The sequence below is a fragment of the Ambystoma mexicanum genome, chromosome 9, assembly GCF_040938575.1.
Source record: "Ambystoma mexicanum isolate Mex_15411 chromosome 9, UKY_AmexF1_1, whole genome shotgun sequence".
Lineage (NCBI taxonomy): Eukaryota > Metazoa > Chordata > Amphibia > Caudata > Ambystomatidae > Ambystoma > Ambystoma mexicanum.
Genome location: NC_090931.1, coordinates 1,154,921,247 through 1,154,935,785, shown reverse-complemented (window position 1 = coordinate 1,154,935,785; position 14,539 = coordinate 1,154,921,247).

The following is a 14,539-nucleotide window of genomic DNA, read 5'->3' as shown; positions in this document are numbered from 1 at the left end:
GGGAGTCCACGTACGGTTGCCCCCAGGTAACTCAGGGTGACCAACCCTAAGTTCCTTGCAAATATTTCAAAAAAGGTAGCAGGCTCCCCTCTCCAGAAAGACCATGGCATGATAACCTGTTCTGAGATGATAGTTTGCAGCACATGCTTTTAGCTCACTGTACCTTTTACAGATGGGAAATATCCATTTGCATATCAGTCTTTTTCCCGCCCACATGGGCAGTCTAGCACCAAAATGCTATGGCAATTCCTCTCTGAACAAGAGTACCAACAGCAACCCCATTCACGTGTTTCAGCCTTGTTGGGCCTCATCAGTGAGGTGAAGCTGTACCTCTCTGAGCACAGTGAGCAGGGAGTCCACGTCTGGTTGCTCCCATGTAACTCAGGGTGACCAACCCTAAGTTCCTTGCAAATATTTCATAAAAGGTAGCAGGTGCTCCTCTCCAGAAAGAACATAGCATGATAACCATTAACACTCTCTATGTGAAAGCATTTTTAAATCAAAGCTTACTCGTTTCTGACTGAGCCTTTTTTCTGATGATAAATCTATCCATACTTCAGCTGCATTTCTCTTTTCTGCTTTTGTCATGTATACTGTGACATAATGAGCAACAGCTGGTGAATCAACAGCAATAAACTGTACATCATTATGTGAATTCTATAGCTAAGCAATGACAGGATTGTAATCATTAATGAATTGGCATTCTTTATTTCTTTTTAAATGATAGGTATTTCTCTGTGACTTACCAGTAACATGGTGTCGAATAGATGACATTAAACTTTTCACTCGACCAACTGATGCCACAAGTCTTGGAGTTTGGTACTTGTCTTTACTTTTGTATTTTCTATGACAGTACTTTCCACATGAATGCTTTTGAAACATGTCCACTTTGTTCTGTAGCTCAGCATTCACATGATGAGCTGGAATAGAACAAGTAACATATTTTTCCATGAACTCCATTACAGAGCCATCACTTTCCTTACCAAACTGAGGAGCATCTTTAATCCACAAAAGCATATGTATGTGCGGAGCCCCATGTGCCTGGTACACTTTCCTCCAAAAGAAATGTTCAGTGGAGCATTTTCTTTATTACTCATTAAGTGTAACTTGGCTAAAATTCTGTGAAGAAAAAACTGTGATACATTTACAGGGTCCATAGAACACAATTCTCCTGTCATTTTCTCTATGTTGACTTTCTCTGCATTAGTTTCCTGAATCCACTCTGCAAAATCATCCCAACCACACTCAGTGCTTAAAGTCACAAATCAGTTTGGAGATCCCAGGTTTCTCATCATGCATATAACATCACAGTGTCTCCCACACCAATATTCTTTAGTTCCTCTCATTGTAGCAAGAATATTTGTAGGTTTGCCATCCAAAACTTCATTTTTTTCTTTAACATGTTGCAGCATCTCACATGCAGAAAGATTTTAGAAATCTAGTTTCCGTCTGAAGTGTATGAGCAACAGCATAACATAATGTTGAAAATTCACTTTCATACAATAAGTGAAAAATATATTCAACATTGGTGCTGAATCATGAATCTTCTGAATATATCCTTATACAATGACATTCTGAAGAAGAGATGTGCACCTTCCGATCATCCAATCTCCTTCCAGTAACAGTTGCAAAAAGCAAAGGGCAACAACAGCCTTCTAATGTCTTTTCCCAGATACTAATTGGTGCACCTTTCATGGCTTTCATTTGATATAATTCTAAAATGTGTCCCCTTACTTCACGTGAGAGTAGAGGATGAATAGAGTAATATTCATACAAACTGTTCCCATTCTGCAACAGCTATACGCTGAAACTGACCTTCACTGTTTTTGTTTGTTGACTCAACATCAAGCATAGACAAGTCTGGTACAGTCAGACTGCTTTTGTGTAAATCATTGTGCTCCAATAGCAACACCAATGCGTTTTTCACTTTTCCAATATCAATAAGCTGTTGCCAAATGCTCTTATCTTTAATGTCAAAACCGTTTACTAAAATAAACAAAGAATCTACAATGTGACACTACACTACTAGAGTATTAACATATTCTTCAAAATTCAGGGGATTGCCTCTCAAACCTTGCACCAATGTCTTCTCTGGCATATTTTACATATGTGTTTGCAATCTACCAATACCTTGAAATGGATTAACAGTTTGCAATGTATTACTTCAAACATGCTCAATTTCTGAAGCACAAGAAGGATATCAGACACTCCCATATCGTTTAAGACACTTCTTGGCACCATATCTACAACCATAAAGGGCCTCTCTTGTGTCAAATTGTTTTTCTACAAACAAATACAGATACAGTTATTTTCAAACATCCTCTGCAGTGTGTTTAATGTTGTTCTCAACCTACACTAGTTGCACTTGAGACTTATAAAAAAAAGTGTGTCGACAATACACACAAACAATGTCAGGTCTTTCAGCAGAAGACAACTCAAACATTGCAGATACTTATTTTCACTGTTGTAAAAACTGATCCTTTGACAGCAAAGCATCATCATTTCCACTTCCTGTAAGTGTTTCATCTACGTACACATACTCTTTTAAATGCATCATATTTATCATATACATTGTAGAAACTGAACTTTTTACAGTTCCAGTTAAAAGTATTTCATTTAAAACTGCAAGAGACATACTTGGTGTTTTGCGCTCATACAGTTTAACTAGAAGGTATCTAATTTTAGTATGATGTTCAGCCAGCTTCTGTGTATGATGAAACTGACTCTTACATCTGCTTTTATCAAGACAAGCTACAGAGTGACCCAAAGGTACTGTTTTTTCATAAACACACAGCAATCTATTCTTTGTAGCATCTTGATCTGTCGTTGAACATTATCATTTTTGTGCAATATTTGCAAAAATCACTTTAAAGCTTTACAAGAAAACATCAATATTGCAAAATAAATTGCGCGTCCATAACTCACAATCCTTCTTTTATTTAATTTTTGACTGACCTACAGTTTCTATTTTCCATATTACACTATAATTTCTTAGAATTCACACCATTTGGGACTTCATAGCTATGTCCACTCTCATCAATAGCAAGCGGAACATTTTTTTCTTGAAAGTCACTTGCCTCATTAAAAAATCTTTCAGTATGAGAAGTCTATTTCCACTCTGCATGAAAGACGTCACAAAAGTTCTCACGTGTAAGCATATGAACTGTTTCTATATTTGTATAAAATGGTGTAGTTGTCTTAAGCAATTTCTTAGGTTTATTAAATACAAAAATGAAAATGTTTCTTTTCATATCAAAAGCTTTTGTAATGATTACTTCAACTTTTTTCTTTAACAAAAAACGCTTTACCACATACCACGCTTCTCCAAAGATTGGTAAAATCTCAGGAGAGATACATTCTCCTATATATATCCATATTCCTCTGTTTCAAATTGATAACACACTCACTATCTTTTTTTTAAAAATCCTTCTTTTTTTACTAGCTGGTAACACATAAAAATATTGTCACTTCCAGAAAACTTTGTGTTGGCATATCTCTATTTCAATTTCAACATTTCTAAAACTATCCTCAACACTAGACATTGTTGCATTATCTACAGGATTTGTATCTACAGATTTGAAAACACCACTTTATAAAAAATATACAGTTTTACTCTACTTCCCCGCAGACGCCCCTTTCTTATAGCTCGTTGTTGTTCTTTTCTTGATGGCATCTTACAAAAAAAGCTGTATATGAAAATAATTGAAATTATTAAGTGGAACTCAGAACTCCACTTTAATAATCGCCTTAGTTCATGGGCTACATGGCGATCTGGTGGCATCTTGCATCTGGGACAAATATCTGATGGTGCATCTATGCTTTTGTTTGATTTTCTTAAATTTAAATACAAGCTGAAAGTGTCTGAGGCTGCCCGAAATCAAACTCTTTGTGAAGTTATTGGAAATGCTCTAACGCTCTTGATGAATGCCTTGATTCATGACACCCCACCATTACTGCATTTGTCCAGGGTGCCCCCACTTTCAGCCTCTTTCATTTACAAATTGTTAACATAAGTGGGTAGTACCACTCCTTTAGAACATGGTAGGGCTATGTGGTCACTTGAAATGAGGTCTGAATTTTCTGACAGAGATTGGAGTCATATCTGCGAGGGACCTTCTAGGTACAAGGTTGACTTGCACCTGCAGTTCAACCAACAGAGAGTTAATCATGGTATGTATTGGACAACCACAAGGATGAAACAAAGTAAGCTGATGCAGGTAGATTTATGTTGGAATTGTAAGAACGAGGTTGACAACTATCTGCACATGTTCTGGTCCTGTGCAAAGGTAGTGAGCTTTTGGGAGGAGATCTTGCAACAAATGGAGCTGGTATTGGGTCGATCGCTTCCTCGCTCACCCCGTATGTGTGTATTAGGGTTATTCACTCTGGGTCTCCAACATTTGTCTGATCAATCTTACTGGGCTTACAGAGCCCTTTTGTTGGCTAAAAAGCTGATTTGTAATCGTTGGAAAAGTGATGCTTGTCCAACGGGTGATAGCTGGCTAGAAGATCTGTCCATTTTATCAAGTAGAGAGAAAACCAGTTATCAACGAATAAAAAGAATGGACAAGTATCTTGTGATTTGGAAGACCTTTAGTGAATTATTTATATGACATTCTTTAGGTCCCTTTAGCATCCCCCCTTATTTTTCATTTTCTCTTTCTGTCCTATTAACATCTGCTTCTCTCTCACCCCTTGCTTTTGTCTATTCCTCTGTTTATTTTTTTTATTTTTTTATTTCTTCTCTCTCCCTTTTAATTTTTTGGTAAATATGGTGCTCCATGTACATTTTGCCATATAATCTAGATATTACCTTTTCTTGTAAGATTGTTTTCCTGTCATTTTTGTTAAACTCTAATTAAACATTTTTGGAAAAAAAAGAATAGTCTAGTCAGCTTAAGCAATATCTTCAGTTTTCTTAATACGGAAATTAACAATTTTCTTTTCATATCAAAACCTTTCTTAATGATTACTTCAATTTTTTTCTTTTGCAAAAAATGTTTTACCACATATCTAGATTTTGGTTTCAAACTCCTCCAAAGATTGGTAAAAACTTGACAGTGATTCATTTCCCAATATTTATCTTTACTCCTCTGTTTCAAATTGACAGCACATTTGCAAACTTTTTCTACTACATAGTAACACATTTGAAATGGGTCCAGCAAAACTTTGTGTTGGCATATCTCATATTTCAACTTCAACATTTTTAAAACTATCCTCAACACTAGAAATGATTGCATTATCTGTCGGATTTCTATTTACATATTTAAAAACACTGCTTTTTAAAATATTATATTTAAGTCTACTTCCCTGCAGATGACCCTTTCTTATAGCTCATTGTTGATGTAAAAAATAAAAATAGAAATTATTAAGTTCACACATCGTATTTCTTTATATTTTCAATATAAAATATAACTATTAAAGCCCCGGCTGACAGGTGGAGATGGAGTTTAATGGCCCGCCAACCCAGGATTTGGAGCGCCAAGCAAAACAAGACACTCAAAGCAGGAGAATATAAAAGCTGATGTCTGCCCCAAGTGTAATAGTTTTTCGGACCCTGGGATTTTCCTGGGTGCATATCATTTTCTTTTTTTAAAATTTCTAACAAGATATATACTAAATTGGAGTACACATCCAATCAGAAAAAATATATGCCTCCATCATTTAAATCAAAAAGAGACTATTTCCCTTTTCAGATGGCAGCAAACATAGAAGAACTGTTCCGAATTGGCCACCATAATTCAAAAAGGAACCTTTAAACTAAAATGACTACTACTACTCAACAAAACATATCAGCATGTCCATCCTCCCTCCACTACCCATCCCTACTATCACTAAAGTTTGAATGGATAAGTCCCCTAGCAGTGCCATGAAACTACATTACCAAACCTAATCAATAGCACCGTAATCCCCATACCATTATACACTTCTTAATTAAAGGATAGTTCCGGGACTTTTTTTTTATTGTCCCTACGGTTCGGCCATGTGTTTTTAAGCATAAATCGGTAGATCGTAGAAAACTTTCCTATGGACCTTACCCGACTTTTCGGCCATTAACGCACTCGAAATCAGCCGCCATTTTCTGATAATCCTATCATTTCCCCCCATCGACCTGGCTCACCTGCTTTTGCGGCACTAAATCAAATCCCCGCCCCTGAAACAGACATCAGCAGACGCGTACCGCCCATTTCCCAACGCCAAAGCACGTTTCGTGTCAACAATCGCTGCGCCTCAGCTAATGACGTGTCGCCATGGAAATGGCAGGACGCCTCTTTCCTCAATAAGTATAAACACACCGTTTCACAACACACAGCAGCAGATTTTCGATTCCATTACTCTCTCTGTGTTACTTTGAGTATTCTGTGACTCGTTTCTGTGCTCTGGTCAGCTACCTTCGCCGCTTCTAGGCCTTGTGAACACCTGTACCATCTCTGTAAATAATTTTACTTTCTTTACCACACAATGGCTACAATAATGCCATATATGTACGAGCCCGAGTACACCAAGCAAGAACTACTGGAAAGGCAAGCACGTGAAAACGATGGGGATTCGGACGGCAGTTGGGAGGACCAGTCAACGGATGAAGAGCCTGGACCATGTCGCATGGACGGCGTCTCCACCTGGTGCACGTGCAATCGGTGCGAGCTAATGCCAACTGAGGAGGAGAACTGCTGCTGCCGTGAAAATTCCGGGTGCTTGGCCTACATTTCGGAAGGCGAGCCAAGTCCGCAATGCATCACCGAGCTGCCAGAGTTCAGGGAAGCCTGCCTCTCACGGACCGTGTTGAGGATGATGATGGTGCTTATGCACGAACTTCGCGGCACTGTTCGTCCGCGTAATCCGAGTAACGAGTAAGTATACTCTGGTTGTGATGTCAGTGATGCCACTTGGTTCCATATTGTGCATTTTCTAGATAGAATTTTTTTCAATTTTTTACCTGAATCGACATTGATAAGAAAGTTTTGTCATTTTAATACAGTTTGCATCTTTCTTTTTCACAGGTGGTACAGGCTGGTGGCCTATCGTTGCTTCACTTGGTGGCTTCACGGGAGGCTCAGACACCGCGTTCGGAGAGTAATACCTGCCTGTGCGGTACTTGCCATTAGACAACATTTCCCCAGCGACAGTGGACAATACCGCGGATTTTCCCTGGATGTGCTGCAACCGGAACTTTACAATGTGTAATGTTTATTATTTATGTTCAATTGAAATTAAGATCTAAAATAAAACCCAACATATATTTTAACAATGGTTGTTTTGATTTTTTAAATGAATCTAGTGTGTCTCCATTGAATAGAATAGTCTTCCTGTGCCTTGTCTTGTCACACCACATGTCTCCGGCCAGCATCCTCCCTCACGCTGGCCGCCCACCTTCAATCCACATAACCGTTGAACCCATATGCAGCAGACATACATATGTTATTTTGCGGGTTGGCATCAAGCCTCCCGGCCTTGCCTCCTCCCCCAAAAATACTTACCACACCACTTTGTTCAAGCGTTGACAATAAAAGGCCGTTGGATTTTATTGATACAAAACATGGTTATAGGTAAATAATCAATATGGTTGATCATAATAAATCATCCTTTTGGGCACCAGGTACAGAGATGACCCCCTCTGGCCCGTGCCGCCTTGCCACCACAGGCCAGCCTGCTGCTGACTAACTGCCTAGGCATCCAGGGTCTCCAGGGTGAACTGCACCCATATATTCTCCTGGGAGGCTGAGGTATTTATAAACTCACCCCCCTGTCTTCCATGTACTAAATCCTGCAGCCTGCCTCTTACATGCAGTTAGATGGCCTCTCCTTGGTGAGGCCCTGCGGCAAACGAGTCTTGTCTGCACGACCACCGCCCCAATCCACCCCCCCGCCCTATCAAAGGCAGTTCGCACCGGGGTACTTGTGCTGGCAAGTGGAGCTGTCAGGGAGCGATAAAGGCCAAGAGGTGCCAAATAGCATGTACACTTCAAAGTGGTCTATAGAGCATGGGTTGTTGTTCCCATGTCTACCTCCAGACCCCGTGTCTCCTGCCAAGCATCCCCCCTCACGCTGAACGCCCCCCTGCAATCCACATAAGTGTGTCTCCATTCACGAGTCTTCCTGTGTCTTGTCTGTACGACCACCGCCCCAATCCACCCCCGCCCTATCAAAGGCAGTTCGCACCGGGGTACTTGTGCTGGCAAGTGGAGCTGTCAGGGAGCGATAAAGGCCAAGAGGTGCCAAATAGCATGTACACTTCAAAGTGGTCTATAGAGCATGGGTTGTTGTTCCCATGTCTACCTCCAGACCCCGTGTCTCCTGCCAAGCATCCCCCTCACGCTGGACGCCCCCCTGCAAACCGCATAATGCCACGACATATACACGTCATTCATTCACAAACACACCCCTGTTTCGAATTCTTTATAACCCACTTCATATTTCTAATGAGAACTTCTTTGCGCTTTGCTAGTCAACCCGTGAAGGTGCTGGTTATCTGCTCTTCGCCTCTGTGAACTTCCGTGACCACTTCGAGGAAACTCGTCAGTTTGCAAACCTGTGAACTGCTCCCTGTTCTACGACAAGAAACTACTCTGATCCCTGCATCTAACTGTTTGTTCGTCAAGGTAAGGCCATGTACCATAATCATTTTGCGTCCAATTTCTTTTCGTTCAAGACAGTACATGCAAGGAACTAGTCACATGTTCTGAGTTTAGTCAAATTACTTTTCTATTTTTTTAAAGTTATTCAAATACTTATCCGCATGAGAATAACGTGTATAGTTCCAAGAACCAAAACGAACCTTGCATTGAACCTTTTATGTGTCATTTAATTTTTTAACACATTGGTATTCATAGAGAATTGTTGATCTTTACTTTTCAGAACTTTCCACAATGCCTGCCTGTTCCATTGGCGGTTGCCCTTCGAAGACTCATAGTAAATCTGAAGGTACTATAATGCATGTTTTCCCTAAGACAATAGATCAGATAAGAGAATGGGTCCGATATTGCGGATATCCACCATCTGAGCTTGAAAGTAGAGTCCTAGAAGTCTTTGCGGACAAGAGGGGTGATCGATACCGCATCTGCAGCAGGCACTTTACCTCTGACATGTACTCCACATCATTGCTAATAAAGAAGAACACACCGCGAGCGAAGCAAAAATTGCTCTCAACCGCTATTCCCACTCTATTCGTCCACATCCCTCCACTGGTGAGTCAAGTTTACGTATTTATCTCTCGGCCTTGCGGTAGTGTGTAGCATTAGCTAACAATAATTTCCCCATTTATGTATCCACTCAATATGAAGGCGGAAGATTCTCCATCCGTGTCGTTATTGCAGTCATCAGCCACTTCAAGCGCCTATCGGGTAATCTTACTTAGCTATTCTGCCACTGACTTGTTTTAGGCATGTAAATCAATAGTTTTAATTTATCGTGTGATTATTTTACCTAATGGTACACCCTTGTACTCGTCCTCTAGTCTTTGTTTTCAGTTATAATTATTGTTATCCAAAATAATGCAAGTACTGTCTTTCAGGGAGATGCTGAGGAGTCCAACGCATTGACGACAACCGTTGATGTCACTCAGATGCTCGAGGTACGTTTCCGGACAGTTCCATCGATGGAGATCATCAGATCTTGCATTCTTGTAGCGTGATTGTTACACACAATGTTTCTTTCGTTTTTAGCCATTGATATGTCCTTCTGTCGTCGCCCTCCTATGTGTCTTCTTTTTTTCAATATTGTGTTCATTACTAATGAAAGTCCTATGTTTCAGGGAGTCGATGGAGCATTAGTCCAAGAAGAAGGGGGAGCATGCAGTTACGGGTCGGCGCAACAGCTTGCAGAAGTGTGCACCGCAGTTACATCGTCCCTTGATGTTCTTATGCATTTCGAGGTATGGATACTGACAGTTCGATCAAGCGAAATCATATGACGTGATTACATCCGCTATACTTCCTTCTTTATTAACGCAAGTACTATGTTTCAGGGAGATGACAGAGCTTCTTCTACAAGAACATCACCCCTAGTAGTTGATGCAGATCTCTGGGTGGTGACACTTCCAACGATCGTGCAAATCGAATCTTAGTTAGATATCCATTATTTATTTTAGACACTGATCATTTGTGCAGGTCTATTTAGATGAGCCGTTGACGCCTGCACAAAGTGTATGTTCTTTTTAACAAAATAGAAAACCATACTAATGCAATTACTGTGTTTCAGGGAGTTACTGAAGCATCATCTTCAATAATATCATCAATGGAAGTCTATGAGGAGCCCGAGGTATGGATCTTGACAGTTCCATCTAACTAGATCAACAATGCGTGAATAATTGTCGTTTGAATGTTCTACACAAAGCGTTCATTCGTGTTTTGCTATTGAGATGTACGTGGGTATTGGTCCCCAAGTACATTTTGTGTTTTCAATATTATTATACATACTAATGAAAGTTCTATGTTTCAGGGAGTCGATGGAGCGTCAGTGCGTGATGGATGTGCTTATCATGAAAATATAGTCGTTGCAGCGCAAGAGGAAGTGGAGACATGCACACACGAGTCGGAGCAACAGCGTCCTGATGTTGAAGTTCGAGGCAAGAAAGTTTCAAAGAAAAGAAAGCAAAAGAAGGTTAGTGTCCTGGTCACTATATTATGTTGTTTTTCACTGTTAATAGTTCAATACTGTAAGTTGTGTTTAAACTGAACATCCCTTTTCCAATCTGTCCTCTAGTTGCGAGTGGGTGTACGAACTAGATCTACACAGACAGTGAAGCGAACGAGAGATGTTGCTTGTCAAACCTTTTGGCAGGGACTTGAGACTGGAGATGCATCGTGCCAATGGGAAGAATATGAAGTGATTGACAACGGAGCTATACCACATCCAGCCATTGATAGTGAATGTCCTCCTGGTAGTTCGGATGCAGTCGGAGATCAATTCACAGAATCCACACCCGCAAAAACTAAGACCGCGAGAAAGTTGAAGAAATTGTTTTATTCACCCATCGCCGGATAAGGAACAGATGTTGCAATGGAAGAGAATGAAGTGGACGACAATGAAAAACCATCAATATCACTGAACATAGCGGAAGACGATATCAGAGATTCTACCTTTCATGTGAGTGACATGTCCTCAACGTTACAGGCCGAACCAGCTGGTATGCAGAGTGACAGTATAAGGAAAGAGGCCAAATTCATTGTATTCGATAGTTGTTTGATTGATATTATTATTCGGATGAAATGTGGGCATTCGGTTGGTGGGGAAGTATGTGGGGAGCCATTGATTAATGTGACTCGTGCAATTCGAGGCACTAACCTTAAAATACATGCCACCTGTACAAAATATCATCCTTTCTCATGGTCTGCACAACCCATGCTGGGGCAACTGCCAGCAGGCAATCTACTTTGTGCAGCGGCTGCACTTTTTAGTGGTTCAAGTTTTAAAAAGTTAGAGTCTTTCTTTCAGTTTGTGGGAATCCATTTCATTGCGAAAACTCAGCTCTACAAATACCAAACCGATTATCTATTTCCAGCCATTAGCGAAGCTTGGAGAATGGAAAAAATGTCTATTGATAGTACATTCGCGGGCAAACGGTTCAGGCTAGCCGGTGATGGACAGTTCGACAGCCCATGATTTTCAGCCAAGTACTGCACCTACCACTTTCAGGACATGGAAAGTAAGAAAATTGTGAGTTCGGTGGTCGTGCAGGTGTCACAAAGTACATCCTCAGTGGCCATGGAGAAAGTTGGCTTTGTAGCATCATTGCAAGAACTACAATCGCGGGGAATGGTGATCGACCTGATAGCCACGGACAGACACGTTTCAATTGCCAAGACAATGAGAGAAGAGTACAAAAATATAAATCACCAATTTGACGTTTGGCATCTTGCAAAAACAATCAATAAAAAAATGTCGGCTGCAGGTAAAAAAAAAGATATGCAAGGTATTTCACAGTGGTCCAAGTCAATCAGCAACCATCTTTGGTGGAGCTCAAAAACATGTTGAGGGTCGTTGGAAATTCTACTGGAAAAATGGCGGTCAGTAATGTTACACTGTAGCAACGTTCACCGCTGGACCACCAACCAACATTTCCACAATTGTGAACATGGCCATTTGTCCACAGAGGAGGCACGGAAGAAGAAGTGGTTGATTCCTTCATCACCCACTCACAAAGCCATTGAAAAGATTGTATTTGATAAGACTATAACAAGAGATTTGAGGGGACTCACGGAATTCTGCCACACAGGAGATTTGGAGGTGTTCCACAATATGTGCCTAAAGTACAGGCCAAAACGATTGCATTTTGGCATGGAGGGCATGATAAATCAGACTCTTCTAGCCATTTTGGCACATAACCATAATGTTGGCCGTCAACAAAGTAGGACGACCGGAACTTTAGGGACGCTTCGCTACAATAAGGCCTTCACAAAAAGAAGTAAACCATGGGTTATCAAACCAGTGTTTGAGGATATGCAATATGACTTTATTGAGAGACTTATTGTTGATGTCCTAGATAGGCACATACATGGAGTTGTGAACGAACCTGTGCAGGGGACAACTGCATTGCCACCCAACATTGCCTCTTTTCCATGTCCACCTAAAGAAGAGCTCATTGAGAAATACACATCACGGTTTAAATGATTGTAATTTGATTGTCTGTTCTCTCGAGTCTCCTCATGTCGCAGGCCCATTGAATATGTGTAGCTATGTAATGTGTAAATAAAAGTGATTGCTCAGTGTACATGCAATGTGTCTCTCCACCCTTGCCCCTCCCTTCACCGTGCAGTAGTGCGAACCACCCGGGTGTCACCTGTGACTTTGCTCTCGAGTCTCCTCATGTCGCAGGCCCATTGAATATGTGTAGCTATGTATTGTGTAAATAAAAGTGATTGCTCAGTGTACATGCAATGTGTCTCTTCACCCTTGCCCCTCCCTTCACCGTGCAGTAGTGCAAACCACCCGGGTGTCACCTGTGACTTTGCTCTCGAGTCTCCTCATGTCGCAGGCCCATTGAATATGTGTAGCTATGTAATGTGTAAATAAAAGTGATTGCTCAGTGTACATGCAATGTGTCTCTCCACCCTTGCCCCTCCCTTCACCGTGCAGTAGTGAGAACCACCCGGGTGTCACCTGTGACTTTGCTCTCGAGTCTCCTCATGTCGCAGGCCCATTGAATATGTGTAGCTATGTATTGTGTAAATAAAAGTGATTGCTCAGTGTACATGCAATGTGTCTATCCAACCTTGTTCATTTGCACATTAAATTAAACCAAACAGTAATATAAATCATTTTTCAAAAAATATAGAATGTCTCCGTATTTATGGTTCTCTGGGGCTGCAAAGCATGCAGACAAAATGCAAAGATGGAGTGTAAATTTCAAGTCCTGTGAGATGGCCTTACACTGAATGTAGCTAACTAGGAATGTGTGATCGTTCAAAGTGAAGGTCAGCTGCTTTGATTTTTTGCTCGGGTGCCGGAATGGCCCACGACTCAGTATAAGCTTCTATTGTTATTTGACCTTGACAGGCCGGGACCATCCCGAAAGACTTCTTTTTGGGGGTGTGGTGCAATAACGTAAGAAACGATAATGAATAAAATTTCAGAAACGATAGCCATTTAATGTTCGTTCATTAGAAGAAATAACGTCGGCATAGAAGGAGTGGTATTTCGGGGCTGCCCTACGCACAGACACAATGGAAAATGCAAATATAATGTAAGTAACTCTTTAGATGAGTTTATACCGCAATTTAATTACTATACAGTAGCTTTAAAGACGGGTTAAGTTGTACTTGTTCGTTCTATGTGGCATATTGTTTTGTACCGCGCACTATCTTGAGGAGAACCATCTCCTTTTACGGAAGCACCTCAAAACCTTCCTCTTTGCTTCTGCTTTCTCTCTCCCTCTCCCCTGCTACAACTGGTCCACTGTCTGCGACCTCGGTCCTGGGCCCTTCCACTCTCCACCTGCACTGCCTCCCTGTCAACCCCTGCACTGGGGGACTGTCTCAGTATCCTACAGCCCCACCTTGACGTATAATACCCAGTTGCACTGTCCTAGCTATGAAATAATTTCCCGACCTAATATATAAAATGAATAATTTTAATAAAGATCTGATGGTGAGACTAATTTCATTTTTTATGTTTTTAAAACAGGTACATCCTTCATTATTGTCCGTGTCACGAGTACCAGACACCGGCGGATGGATTTTACAGCCGCCAGTTGCTTCTCCGCGTGAACAACGTTACCACCCTGACCATTTTATGGGACGATCGCCAAGTACAAGTATGCCCTTACGCGGTACTAATGGCTAGATGCAACATACATACCGTTGTGGTATCCTACTGCATCGTTGTTGGAACAGCCATGCGATTATCAGTGCGACCGAAGAGCTTATTTTATCGTAAACCAACACCCTGTGTACTGCACACGAACATCGCTTGCCTCAAGACGAACTATTTTGGATCGAGAGCAAAGAAAAATGCAAATCGCTGAATATTCTCTAAACATTTGATGTCCAATAAATGTACTTTGCCAAATGGACAATCTTGCCGTTTGCTTTTAAACCACAGT